Source organism: Bos mutus, chromosome 9 (assembly GCF_027580195.1).
Source record: "Bos mutus isolate GX-2022 chromosome 9, NWIPB_WYAK_1.1, whole genome shotgun sequence".
In the NCBI taxonomy this organism is placed as follows: Eukaryota; Metazoa; Chordata; class Mammalia; order Artiodactyla; family Bovidae; genus Bos; species Bos mutus.
The window spans coordinates 49226866-49242092 of record NC_091625.1 but is presented as its reverse complement, the minus strand read 5'-3'; the positions used below and the strand labels follow the sequence as shown (position 1 = coordinate 49242092).

General features: G+C 38.3%; 1 protein-coding gene across 1 annotated transcript in view; it reads right to left on the bottom strand.

Moving 5' to 3' along the window:
- The window catches only part of ASCC3 (activating signal cointegrator 1 complex subunit 3), a 338210-nt gene extending 323199 nt beyond the window's left edge, over positions 1-15011 (bottom strand). Inside the window, exon 1 of the mRNA XM_005902613.2 lies at positions 14712-15011. The gene's annotated coding sequence lies outside the window, so the exon portion shown is untranslated. The remainder of the gene's footprint in view (positions 1-14711) is intronic.
- Between the last annotated feature and the right edge of the window lie 216 nt (positions 15012-15227).

Sequence of the window (15227 nt, the reverse complement as noted above, 5' to 3'; positions counted from 1 at the left end):
TGTATCCTATACCAGTAAAAAGATCGCCAAACATTTAAGGGTATCTGAAATGCATAAAGTTCAAATTGAAAAAATAAATTTTCAATCTTATGGTTATTCATTTAATCAACAAATATCTATAGATCACCTACAATGTATTAGATACCCTGCAAGGATCTAGAAATTTAAAAAGGGGGAAAAAGAAAAAACAGTTCTTGTATGACTGCCTCTTACCCTAGATAAACAGCTGAAAAGAAAGAAAAACAGCTGCAAAAATTATGCAGATATAACTGTAGGAAGACAAGGGAGAAACACCTAAGAAGGTGGAAACGAAAGTAGGTAAGAAGGAAGGAAACTGAGATTTTAAAGGACTTGAGTGGGGAAAAAAGGTTATTCCAAGGTAAATATATAAAGAAGAAAACTAAACCAACAGATTATTGCTTAAAAAAACCTATAAAATAGTTCATTTGGAGACTCATGAAATTAAAGATGTAAGCAGAGACCCAACAGCATGTTTCAATTTAAGCACTTTTTGTCCTGCTAAAAAATGTAACATATTGTAGAAAAATGACTCAGATTTAAGTGTAGTGAACAGATTAAAGGTGAGGTCAAATTGGAGACAAGCAAACTATTTGGAAATTTATTTCAATAAACTAGGTGAAAAACAGAGGATACAATTGAAGCAAGAAAAGACAGAAAAGGATGGATTTAAGAAATGTTTTTATTTGGGAGACAGAAGAAATTCATGGACAGGATGTGAGGATGAAGGTGAAAGAGGCAGGACCCCCACCTTTCTAGCTCATGAAAGGCAGAATAGCTGAGTGTGTATGTAGAGAAGGCGTACTGGAAGAGGAAAGATGATTAGTTCTGCTTTGGAAAGTTTTGATCATGGGCCATCAAGTGGGATATACGGTTTAGGGTTTCCTATCAGAGGTCTGGGGCTAGAAGGACAGAATTTAGTGTTATCCCTTCAATGTAGTTAAAAGCATGGTTGAACATACTACTTTATGTGAAATTATTTATATAAACCTGCAGACTCTCTCCCTAAGAAAACAGACATACACACGTACAAACATTTTGTAATTCATTTCAGAGGATGCACGACAGCCATGAAATCCATCCATGTATCCCTAAAAACCTCTTGAGAGTAGACAGTAGAGGGCCAAGGACAGAGTCCTAAAGGATCAAAAAAGAGCTGTCATATAAAGAAAGTGGTATCACAAGAAAAGGTTTCAAATGTTATGCTACATAGTCCAGTGCACTCAGCCACTAAAGTCTTAGATGACTTTAGAAAACACATTTTCAAAACAAATGGTGGAAGAAAGCATATTTCAGTAGGTGAAACATAAATGGAAAGGAAGAAATTGAGTACTAGCGACTCTTTTAAGGAATGTGGTTGAGAAGAAAAAGCAAGAAATAGTGAAAACATAGGGTTAATACTTTTTAGTAATACAAGAGAGAGTTCAGCACAATTCTATAAATCAGATGAGAGCCAATAAAGACAGGTTGAGTAACCAAAGCAAAGACTATGAACATGGCTTAGGACAGTAGGGTCCCTGAGAAAGCAAGAGAGACAATCATGGGTCTAGATATACCACTTGGATAGAAGGAGTGTGGCGGGCTGGGTGAGTAGAAGTGCATATATGTTTATAAGGGAAGCAGAAGGTAAATAGGGAGAGAAAAAAATATGGTAAAAGATAGTTCCACCAAATGACTCCTATTTTCTTTGAGATCCAAAACTAGCCAAAATAAAGTGAGATGGAATTTTTGAAGACAGAGGCAAAAGTTTGACCTTACCATCAACAATGAGAGGAAACTGACTAATAAATCATAAAAGGATTTTTCAGGTGGCAAATGAATGCTCATCCCATATTGGAAACCATAAATTTAGAATGGCAACAATCTGGCACAGGAACAAAGGTTGGCATTATATAGGGTTAAGGTTTGATAACTCAGGGACAATAGGAGGGCAGTGGAGCCTAAATGGCGCAAATGATTGAGTGCTGGATTTGAGGTCCAAAACAAAAGGAAAAGACATTCAACTAAGAGGTCTTAAAGACAGACATCGTAATGTTTATTATTAAACTTTCTGATACAAGATACAGCGAAGGCTTATCAAGATAAACTGACCTACAAAGCAATTGCTACCCCAGTAATTTTTATTTCAACCAAAATTTTGTAAATAAAAATATCCCTCAAAACAAATATATCTATCTTTCTAAAAGATAGAAAGCCTAGAAGTCACTTTTTTTTTTTTCCTATTCCCTGAAGTACTCCTCTATGGTTATCTGAATAAGCCTGTAGACTGTCAATCAGATATATTGACAGATATACAGAAACAGATAAACAGAAACTGTTTTGAAGAAGTTAACCGCCCTTTTTAACATTCAAATAGGGAAGAAAAATATCTGACAGTAACGTATTTCCCTTTGTGAAACAATATTAACCAATAATTTGTAAGCTAGAATTCTAGTACACATTATTCTGAAGTAGCATATTAAAAATTATAAGATTTATTTTTCATATTCCAAACCCATGTTTCTCAACTCTAAAAAGGGTCCAACTGCTTGACAGCAACTTTAGGAAAATACAGTTACAGTATTTTTAATTACAAATAAATAACAAAAACTCAAGAAGAAACAAACTATATTTCCTAATAAGTATAAAGTCAAGCAATTGCTTGTTGGTGATCATGAATACCAGGTAATTATTAGGAGGGGAAAAAGAAAGTAAAAGAGATATAATGTAGGTAAGGGATAAAAGCACTGAAAAGATGGATGAGGCTGTGAATGGAACAAAAATTAGAATTTAAGATTTCAATAGCCAAAACAGAATTATATGCCCACATACAATACCTTTTAGAAAAAATAAGCTGAAATATTTAATTTTAATTCATCTGTTAAAAAAAATCAAGTTGTGATATAGATATAATTAACACTGTTAAAATTAGAATTCAGAAAAATAAGCCTTAATAGATATTATATATATATATATATATATGAAGTGAAGTGAAGTCGCTCAGTCGTGTGTCCGACTCTTTGCGATCCCATGGACTGTAGCCTACCAGGCTCTTCCATCCATGGGACTCTCCAGGCAAGAATACTGGAGTGGGTTGCCATTTCCTTCTCCAGGGGATCTTCCCACCCAGGGATTGAACTCTGATCTCCTGCACTGCAGGCAGACACTTTACCCTCTGAGCCATGATGGTAGTACATATACATATATATATATATATACAAATCCTCTACTATACCATTTCAAAAGGGGGCGATTTTTTTTTCATGGTAAATCCTAAAGAAAACTTTTAGTTACTTGTACTGAACTTGTATTCCTTACTTGCCTTGTACCTTATGCCACCAACAGGTCAATGTGAAGTCACATCTTAGGTATATTTAATTAATTATTTGAATCAAACAAAGGAAACCAAATACAAGGTATAGACAGACACAAAAAATAATGCTAGAGATTCTGTCTACTATTTCACATACTCAATACATGCTCTTGAGTGAACGGGGGTGAACAACAAGAATATGATGCTCCCTTAAGTCTGTTTCAATAACTACATGCTTATCCAACTGAGAATCCTGCTGTACTGCAGGACTCCAAGGTTTAAAACCAAGTTCCCTTTTTAAAAAAATATACATGGCCATTAAACACAAGCCAACTTTTTCATCTTGTTCATCCTCAGAAACTACGATATGTCCCAAGTTTGGAGGAAAAGTGTGGCTGTATATGACATATTGAGAGACAGTAGGTTTTGACAACCTGGTGTCTTCCTAAAGGACTTTCAAGGGAAATTTGTAACTATTCATAACCTTCACCAAACAAGTTCACTTTAGATCTTAACTCATTCTTAAGCAAGAAGCAATGGCTCTTGAATAGTTTCCAATCAAGTTAGGTAACACACCTGGAACATGGAGAACTGAGAAAGCACAGCAAAGATAAATAAATACATACATATACATTTCTTTTCATGAATCAAAATCTAAAAGATGATGCTGTTAGTGCTGCACTCAATATGCCAACAAGTTTGGAAAACTCAGCAGTAGAAAAGGTCACTTTTCATTCCAATCCCAAAGAAAGAAAATGCCAGAGAATGTTCAAACTACCATACAATTGCACTCATTTCACATGCTAGCAATGTAATGCTCAAAATCCTTCAAGCAAGGCTTCAACAGCAAGTGAACAGAGAAATTCCAGATGTACAAGCTGGATTTAGAAAAGGCAGAGGAACCAGAGATCAAATTGCCAACATCCACTGGATCACAGAAAAAGCAAAGGAATTAAAAAAAAAAAAAAGTGCTTCATTGAATACTGCTAAAGCCTTTGACTATGTGAATCACAACAAACTGTGGAAAATTCTTAAAGAGATGGGAATACCAGATCACGTTACCTGCCTCATCGAGAAATCTGTATGCAGGTCAATAAGCAACAGTTAGAACTGGATATGGGATAACAGACTGGTTCCAAATTGGGAAAGGTGTACGTCAGGTGTATATTGTCACCCTGCTTATTTAACTTATATGCAGAGTACATCATGAGAAACGCTGGGCTGGAAGAAGCACAAGCTGGAATCAAGACTGCCAGAAGAAATATGAACAACCTCAGATATGCAAATGATACCACTCTAATGGCAGAAAGTGAAGAGGAACTAAAGAGCCTCTTGATGAACATGAAAGAGGAGAGCAAAAAAGCTGGCTTAAAACTCAGCATTCAAAAAACTAAGATCATGGTATCTGGTCCCATCACTTCATGTCAAATAGATGGGGGAAAAGTGGAAACAGTGATAGACTTTATTTTCCTGGACTCCAAAATCACTGCAGATGATGACTGCAGCCGCAAAATTAAAAGATGCTTGCTCCTTGGAAGAAATCCTATGACAAACTTAGTGTATTAAAAAGCAGAGACATTACTTTGCCAAGAAAGGTTCATATAGACAAAGCTATAGTTTTTCCAGTAGTCAGGTATGGATGTGAGAGAGTTGGACCATAAAGAAAGGTAAGCACCGAAGAGTTGATGTTTTTAAACTGCGGTGTTGGAGAAGACTCCTGAGATTCCCTTCGATAGCAAAGAGACCAAACAAGTCAGTCTTACAGGAAATCAACTCTGGATATTCATTGGAAGGACTGATGCTGAAGCTCAAATACTCTGGCCACCTGATGCAAAGAGTCAACTCACCGGAAAAGACCCTGATGCTAGGAAAAATTAAGGACAAGAAGAAAAGGGGGCAACAGAGGATGAAATGGTTGGATAGCATCACTGACTCAATGGACATGAGTCTGAGCAAACTCTGGGAGATAGTGAAGAACAGGGAAGCCTAATGCCCTGCAGTTCATGGGGTCACAAAGAGTTGCACAAAACTTAGCGGCTGAACAACGAACAACAACAACATATACACCTTTTATATGAATCAAAATCTATAATGGCTTGTTAAGAATAAAATTTATATATACAAGATTCTTGTTCTCTAACTTTTCCCTCCAACTACTTACTTACATTAACTCCAGGTTTACCAACCACAGATAGGGGAGAAAACCTAGACAGACTCATAACTACTAACCTAAGAGTCTACAGAAGACCTCCAAGGTTATATTTACTTTTAACAAAGGATAAGAAAAGCTTTTCTTTTAAATATTCCTGGGACGATAAATGGCAAGAATAACATATCAGCACAGATGAGAAGAACAGTCAGAAAAAACACCCCACAAGGAACAAACCAGCACACGTATTCCAGAAAATGTGTGGAGCAGACTCACTACATACAAGGCAATACATATTTTCCTTTCGTTCCAGTAGAAAAGGTTGCGGCCCAAATTAGCTGAAAAAGGCAAAATTCTCATTCCACTCCAATCTATGGGCCTCTGGAAAGATCGACTCAGGGACTCTGTTCCTGTCCCCTAATGAGCCCTGAGAAGATTAATTTAACTGAAACCTCTCATAAGGTACCCTCATACACCAAACCCAAAACTCAAGTGATGCTCTGGAGTTAGCTTTAGCTGTTTAGAGAAAGCATTTTCCTGACCTTGCACATTTGTTCCTCTGTACCACGGTTATATGGAACACCACCACATTCCCAAATATGAGCTCCAGTGATCTTTCAGAAATCTGATAGTTTTTACATGCAAATAAACTAGGATTATACACTCCAAATCCTAAAAAAAAATTTATCAAAGAGTATAATGGCTTTGATCTTTATTTACTGTTTTGTGTAGAGGAAATTCTTGAATAGCCCTAACTCGACACTATGTCAAAGAAGCTGCCACTACCTTGAAATAGCAGATGAAATCTCTACCCCTCTCTCTGAAGTAGAGAAAAAGTACGCATTAACAACAGGACTGAGGTGAATTTATGTTGTAAACAAGAAATATAAAAACAGAAAAGGAAATTACTAACTCACTGGGCGTTACAAATTAGAGTACATAAGAATTTTATCATAGTTACATGTTATTTAATGTAATGCGTGCTTTACTTAGTCTTTCTGAAACAATGTATTGCCAGGACCGTTACTTAACATTCTAGTCTGAACTGTTTGTTTCAATCTTATTGAATTAAAGACTTAATTACTAAAAGAGGGTACTCTCTTTCACTCTGTATTAGCCAGAAATGCACCCTGACAAATACAGTTAATAAGAATATTTTCTGTGTGCCCTGTTCTGAGCTGAACTCTCACTCCATACTCTGTTACTCACAGCTTCCTAAACTGAAAGATGTCTGAAAGGGTCAGATCCATATTTCTCCTTCTTTCTTATATTCTAACTTTCTAAGCCATTTTTTTTTACCAACCAATTATATATACTACATTTCAGAGAAAAAAATAAGTTTTGACAATGACATCTCCAACCTTTTTTAGAACATAATTACTAAAGGAAACCTCTAAAGATTGCTAGTTAACCATTTTTACAGTAAAGATACCAGGAAAATCATGGTAGTTATTGATTGTTTAATAAAAATGACATCTGTATAGGTTAAACATCGATGTTTTTCAGTGGCTTATAAAAATCTCCATGTAAGTATAAATCACAAAGTATCTGGGTCACTAAGTACTAGATGTTGATTTCTGATCTTAAAAGTACTTTAAAAAAATTATCTGTACTGTCTAATGTCAGTGAGTTTTCAAAGTTGAGTACTCTGTTCACATAAGTGACTTCTAGATATAAACCTGTCATCTTACTTTAAATGTTCTCTTCACCAAGGTAATCAGTACCATTTCTTTCCACCAATACCCCTCATTAAGCCTTGGCTTATATCCTGTCACTCAGAAGTATGTCGAAACATGCATGAGAACTTTATACAACAGCTTCAAGGCAATGGATTGAGAGGCAGCAGAGAAGTGACAAAAGAGAAAAAAAAATTAGCAACGTTTTTCAAGAGAAGAATTGAAGCAACTAAAAAAAAAAAAAAATTGGAGAAGGCAATGGCACCCCACTCCAGTACTCTTGCCTGGAAAATCCCATGGATGGAGGAGCCGGGAAGGCTGGAGTCCATGGGGTCGCTGAGGGTCGGACACGACTGAGTGACTTCACTTTCACTTTTCACTTTCATGCATTGGAGAAGGAAATGGCAACCCACTCCAGTGTTCTTGCCTGGAGAATCCCAGGGATGGGGGAGCCTGATGGGCTGCTGTCTATGGGGTCACACAGAGTCAGACACAACTGAAGTGACTTAGCAGCAGCAGCAGTAGCAGCAAGGCAAAAATTACTCCTTGTTAAATCTGCTTGGCAATGTGTGTTACATTATTTTCTGAACATTTTCCATATTCTGGAAATATATCAAAACTAAGGTTTTAATTAAGTTTATTTATTTTTAACTGAAGGATAATTGTTTTACAATACTGTGTTGGTTTCTGCCATACATCCACATGAATCAGCCATAGGTGTATGTATATCCCATTTGAACCTCCCTCCCTAATTAAGTTTTAAATAAACACAGAAGCCTAATAAGAAACAGAAGAATTGTGAAAGCATCAAACTGAATGTCTAGCAAATCGCAGCTTCTAAAAGCATTCCTGAAAATGCTCTGGCTTATGAGACTTAACATTGAACACCTGGGCGCTCTTTTAATATTGCCACCCATAATGTACTTCAATTCCATTTAACCAAATTAATTCTGCCATTTTCAATCCAGAGTCCATTCTCCTTAGCATAAAAGATGGAAGAGAATTTAGCAGTTAATTAAATCTATTTTCTCTTTTAACATCCTAGTAATTGCCCCAAGAAATACACTGCTAAATGTAGCTTAAAAACTGTTTCGCTATCCTCAGTGTTTCTTCAAGGATTCACATCACAGGTTCTACAAATTCACTTTTCTTTAATTCATTCTTAGTTTTTGTACTCTTTCTCCATTGTTCAACTTATATTTTAAAAAAATACTCAGGCACAGCATCAGTTTCTTGAGGCACCTCTCTCTTCTTGATCATTGGAGTTAATGTATGATTAACATCAGGATTACATTTTCAAGAGACCCAATCTACCTTTGTGTCTATGCTCTCAGGCTAAGAATCACACAAATTTTTTTGTAAGTTACAGTTGCCAGATAAAAATATAAAATGCAGGATTAAATTTGAATTTCAGGTTGTTTAATAAATCATTCTTTTAGTATAATATGTCCTATGCAATATTTGAGACATTCTTAAATGGGATATAGTTATACTAAAAAAAAAAAAAAAAATCACTGTTGCTTACCTGAAATCCAATTTAACTCTGTATCCTGTATTTAGAAACACTACTCTGAATATTCAAATATCTGTCTTCCCTAACTCTTTTGGTAAATACTGTATCTTCTTAACAGTAAAAGTTAATAAGAGATCTCCAGATTTTTTTAATAGGTATCAACTATTTAAAAGTTTAAATGACAAGAATGAACACAAAGTAAAAGATTAGACAAGTCTGTAGTGGTGACACTTAAGTGACCATCTATGAGGGCAGCTGCAGTGACCTGAGAGGCACCAGGTGCCCAGGGCTGAAGGAGTAAACTTCAGGAGGGTAATCTCACAATCTGGTGCAGAAGACAACCCAATGAGATAAGCTATCTCAATACAGAGTAAGACTGCTGGCTCTCAAAGAGGGCAGTAATGAGCGTTTTTGGAACACAAAGCAGGTGCATCCAGCCTAGCAGAAAAGGAAACCGGGAAGAAAAAGTACCTTCCTTACTTGAGACAACAGGGATGAGGAGTCAATCAGGTACACATACTGATGAGAGGTGAGAACATTCCACATTCAAAGAACTAAATAGATGACTGAAGGATAGTAGTCAAGGAGTATGTAATGTGGCAGGAGATGGGGCTGGAGAGACAGGTGGGAACAAGGTCATCAGGGCCTTGTAAGTCATGTTGCTCGGAAACTCTTTTAATAGTAAAAGAAATCTCCGAAAGAGTTATTGACTTGAGCTGTGTTTAACAGGGATTACTTGCCTGGAGAATCCCATGGACAGAGGAGCCTGGCAGGCCATGGTCCATAAGGTCGTACAGAGTTGGACACGACTGAAGCCACTAAGCACGCACACACGCACTATGACTGCAGAGAAGAAAACGGACCACAGAAAGGCAAGACCTGAAGCAGAAAGACACTATGAGGTTGTTAGAGTAATCCAGAAGAAGAGATGAGAGTTCCTGAACTGTAATGGTAGTGAATTAGAGGAAAGTGGAAGAATCCAATCAAATCTATTTGGCTTAGGCTGATTATTTTTATCTGTGGTGGGGAAGGAGGCAAGGACCACAGTTAACTTCCACGTTGACAGATCAGGTGATGATATAATTCACAAAACTAGACCAGAATATCATGAGTTCAATCTCAAACAGAGTGAATCTAAGATGTCCATATGACATTCAAGTAAAAATGGCCAGCAGGGACTGAATATTCAGGTGTGAAATTCAGGAGAGAGGTCTGAATATAAACATGAGAATCATAAGGAATACCATGGGAACAGCTGAAAATCATCCAAGGATTTACATGAAGACTAAAGAAGACAAGACAGCAGAAGGTGGAGAAACACAAGTCTTTACAGAAAAAATAGCAGGGGTGGGGGTGGGGTAAGGTCTATAAAGGAGATTCTGAACAGCAGAAGGTCAAGTAAGGCCAGACTGGGGTTAGGATAAGGGAAGGATAAGTTTTAAACAAGCAATATGGTCAACTATGCCAAACGCTGTCAAGAAATGTAGTAAAATATCCTGGGATTTAGAATTTAAGCTGTGTTTTTCCAGTGTTCTGTTTCTAATAAATACAAATAGAAGAGTTGTCAAAGCTTGGTGTTAAGTCAAGCAACCTTAAACCTCTCTAAAACCCACTCAGTTTTCTTTCTGAGCTGATTGCCAAAATCTCTGACTTACGATAACAGCTTTTTCACCTTTTTAATCAGCGACAGGGCCTCTACTTTTCTAACTTCAGATGGCTAGGAGAGCAGTCAGTGGCCATGCATTAGTATTTGTCCTTGCCTTAAGGAATTACACTGAACACTCTCACAGAGCCAACATCTTGACTATAATCTCCAAGAGGGAATAAGTAATGTATATCTTCATCTCTTTGGTACCTGGCAAAGTTCTTGGCCTGTGCCAAAGAACTCAATAAATATCTATTCAATGATGTGTACTCAGAGTATTACTGTGAAGTCTTCCAGAAGTGATCGTTAGGTTATTCCTTACCTCTCCAGTCCCCAGAGTAAAAGCATTGCTAATATTTTTGCAAAGCTTCCTTCACTCATTAAAGAATGCTCAGAAAGAATGTTTAATGGGCCCCCTTGGTGACAGAGGTACTACTTAAAGCAAGAGCCACCCCACGCCTGAGGTCAGGGGCGGCGCCTGAGAGGAGCTACCCCACGTCCAAGGTAAGGAGCAGCGACTGCACTTTATTGGAGCAGCCACAAAGAGATATCCCACATCCAAGGTGAGAGAAACCCAAGTAAGATGGTAGGTGGACAGGGAGGCCTGGCATGCTGCGGTTCATGGGGTCACAAAGAGTCGGACACAACTGAGCGACGGAACCGAACATTTTAGAAAAGGCATGTGCACTAGAAAAAGGTGCACTGAAATCACTTTTGCAAACTGTGACCTGCCCTTCACATTAATTTCTTATAAATTATTTATGTAGAATTTTATAATTAAATCTCTTAAATCAAGATGAAGCTGTATCTATTTGTATTTATAAATAAGAGTAGAATTTACCATTTTTATATTGTTACATTTGATTAGCCTGTTGAACACTTTATGCACTTTCAAGAATTTTTTGGCAAACCCAAATTGTCTCATCAGTAAACAAGAATTTCCTCCCTTGAAATGGAATGTAGTTTTCCTTTATCAAATTCATATGCCACATTTCTTAGCTACACACAACTGAGGAACTTGCTGGTCACTCACTTCATTTGAAATTAACCTGGCAAGTCTTTGAAAATGCTGGAAAACATTATCAACTGCCTCTCTAACTACTCCACAATCCTAAGATAAAATTACCTTCCTTCTTTTGAAGTTCTGGTTTAATAGATATTATCTACAATTAAGAGGCTCTTGAATTCATATGCTTTAATATGAAGTCCTTCAACAATATGAATTGGTTGCACTGGAATCATTGGGAATTCACTTGAAAATAGACATTTCCAGACACCACTTCCGAAAATTATGATTTAGTAGTTTGACAATCTCTGGTTTAGTCATTAAATAAGTAGCTGTGAACTTTTTCTTCTTCAAATATAAACATTTCTTCCCAGTTATCTTATTAAAACATATCCCAAGAATTTTATTATTACCTGAAAATTTCTTACATATTACATTTTTAAATTATGTATCTTTCCAACTTCCCACCCTTATTTTCCATGTCAGTTCAAACCTTTGATAACAAATGCAATTCCTATGAATTCTCCTTGAAGAGGAAATCACAGAAATGGAGAAAAACTAACCCCAGACTCCAACACCAGGAAGACAAAATGGGAATCTAATTTACAAAGATCCCCAAGGGTTATTCTACTCAAATAACAATTTCTTAGAAGTAGAATGCAGTGGGAAGAAACAGAATAAAAATAGAGGTAAATTAGTTCAGAGGCCAATTTGTTTGATGGCAGAAAACCAGTTAACTTCTCAAGGTATCAATTTTCTGATCAATAAAATAAAGAGGGTTACAAAATGATTTTTTTATGCCCCTTTCAGGCTGAATAATCTGATTAAACCATAATACTCGAACAAGTTTAACTGCACTAACTCTGAAACACATAGAGTTTCAGAAATATAAATATGTCTATAAGACATTATTATAGGCCAACACAGCAGGAAAATGAACAAACAGTAGACAAACTCACTCAAAAATATTCACTTGCTCATCTAACCACAAAATACTCAAATGAGATGGTATATATTGAATGAATGAATATTTACATGGGTCTGTCAACCATGTGCCAGATATTATACCAGGCAAAAGAAATAAGTAACTATTTTAAGTAACTTTAGAGTATAATGTAGGAGATAGACACGTAAAGTCTGCCTTTGGATAATTATTAATCATATACTCCCAGGTAGCTCAATGGTAGAGAATCCACCTGCCAATACAGAAGACACAGGTTCAACCCTGGGTAGGAAATGGCAACCCACTTCAGTATTCTTGCCTAGAAAATTCCATGGACACAGGAGCCTGGCAGACAACATTGCATGGGAGTCACAAAGAACAGAACACAACTGAGCAAACCCAAATACTTTATTCTCTCTTCCTTGGTAACTAAGCACTTTTTCTTTCCATAAATGTGTTTGCTACAATTTCAGTTTCAGGTAGACATCTGCTCAAAGTTGAAAACTGTGCCACATTACATCAAGACAGCGAAGTCTGACACGCTGCAGTCCACGGGGTCACAAAAGAATGGTAAACAACTTACTGACTGAACATTAACAACACATCAAGACTATTCTGTACTAAAAAGGCTTATGTTAACTACTGCCCCATGGAAGGTATTATTGGACAATAAATTCACTTCAGTCAACAAGTATTATACATATTTCTGATGAAAATGCTCTGTGCATAGAACTACTATGAATTACTCTAATGAATTACAAGTTATTAACACATAGACCAACAGACCAACGTAAAAACTGGAAAAATTACTTTAAAAACATTTTTAATGTTTAAGTATTATTTTTCAGGTATAAACTGACTTCTAATTCTGAATTTTATAATTAAGTCAACTTGTCCAAAAGAAAACTTACTCCTCTTAACCGGCAAAACACAAGCATGCATACTATCTTTTTGATCAAAAACAAAACAAGTCATGCTGTTCAAGTAAAATGATCTGCTCCTCTTTCAATGCCACTTTATATATAAACACTGACAGTAACTTTTTCTTGCAAAAAGCCTTGCTTTTGTCAACTAGATATCCGTGGCATGAGGAGGAACCCTAATCAAGATTCTCTATTAGAAGGAGGAAGGGCTATAGAAAGTTTCCTAAGTACAGACATCCTGTCTCTCTTGACTGCCTAGGCCTAGCATAGTGCCTGGCACATAGAAAGACATAAATAAGTGAATGATGAATGAAAGAAAACTAAAATTATACAGCAGGGATCACAATGATAAGCCATGAAAAATTAAAGAAAGAAAATAAGTGAAGTCGCCTAGTCGTGTCCGACTCTGCCACCCCATGGACTGTAGCCCACCAGGCTCCTCCATCCATGGAATTTTCCAGGCAACAGTACTGGAGTGGATTGCCATTTCCTTCTCCAGTAGACCTTCCCGACCCAGGGATTGAACCCAGGTCTCCCGCATTGCAGGCAGATGCTTTACCCTCTGAGCCACCAGGGAAGCCCCAATTCACTCCAATAACACTGTTTAGCTTACACTTAACTGGCATCTCTAAAGAGCATTTTTCTTATGCAAGAATATTATAACCACAATTAAAAATAAAAGATATATGAACAGGAGCACAATCCAGACTGGAATCAAAAGCTGAATCCTCAACTTTTAAGAACATTTTGAAAAGTCGGAAAGATGATTTCAGTCTATGAAACATGAAATGTGGTGATGGAGACAACAGCTACTCAAGTCTAATTTTACTTAGGTAAAGAAAGAAAATGAGATTACTAGTTTGAACTGCACATGTCATGCCATTCGTATTAAACTTTTAGCTAGCGCTAAAATGACGTTTCTTTTAAACCAGAGAGCAAATACATGAGCACACTGCAATCAGTGAACAAGTTAGTGTGTGATAAGAAGCCTATTTAAAATAAAAAAACTGCCCACGTACCCACGACATCGCAGCATGCTCGCACATACAACACACTTTCTTCAAAATAACATTCTAGATTCCTCGATTGCTAAATTCACCCACAATTCACCATGGTCCACTCCCTATCCAGTTTATTTACTGTTCAGTGTGAAAGTAAAAAATACTGGTAAGTTGATTTCTCTCCGAAGTCCACGTAAAGAAAATGAAAAAGTTATTACATTTTTGCAAAGAAAAAAGAAAACTAATGAAAACAAACTACTCACGCACAGGGGAAAAAAGCACGCATCTGGTCTTCGCCTTGTGGCCTAACACCTTGGCAACATGTGGCCGTGTTCATGTTTTGATCCCCACCCCCACCCTACAAATTTCCTGAGCAGGACGAGACTATCCGAGACCACGGAAAAGTCTCAGGCCCAGAGAGGAATGACAGGTCCGGGCTCGCCTCCGGGGCCGAAAGACAATCGCACCTGGGGCGCCCTGGCCCCGCCTCCCGCCGGCTTCCCCGGGCCGCAGCTCCCCTTCTCCTCCCAGGTCCCCATCCTCACCTTCGGCCCCGCTTCAAGAGCTTCCCATCACTCTGCCAGCTCCTGTCTCCCTCCCTTTCGGTTTGATCTTTACTTCCCACGCCGGGTGGGGGCAGAGGGCAGGGCAGAGAAGGCCAGAGGACAACTTCCCCGCCGCGTCCTCGTCCGCACTCCACGCCGGCCTAGCCGGATCCCTCCCAGTCCTGGGGCAGGGTCCACGAAGACGGCTCGACCAGGGGACAGACCCACAGACCCGGCAAGCAGGGAGGGGGCGGAGGAGACGCGGGCCTACACGTCACCCGCCGGCAGCGGCGCCAACGTCGCACGTCGGCTCCTTCAGCTCCACCCCGCCCGCGCGCGCGCGCCGCCGCCCCGCCTCCTGCCCGCGGAGCTCGGATCCGGACCCGGCCAACTGCGAGGGCGGGCTCTTGGGCGGGCACGCGTGCGGGCGGGGTGGAGCTGAAGGAATCCTGGGATTCCGGGTGTGTAGGTCAATGGCAACCCACTCCGGTACTCTTGCCTGGAAAATCCATGGAC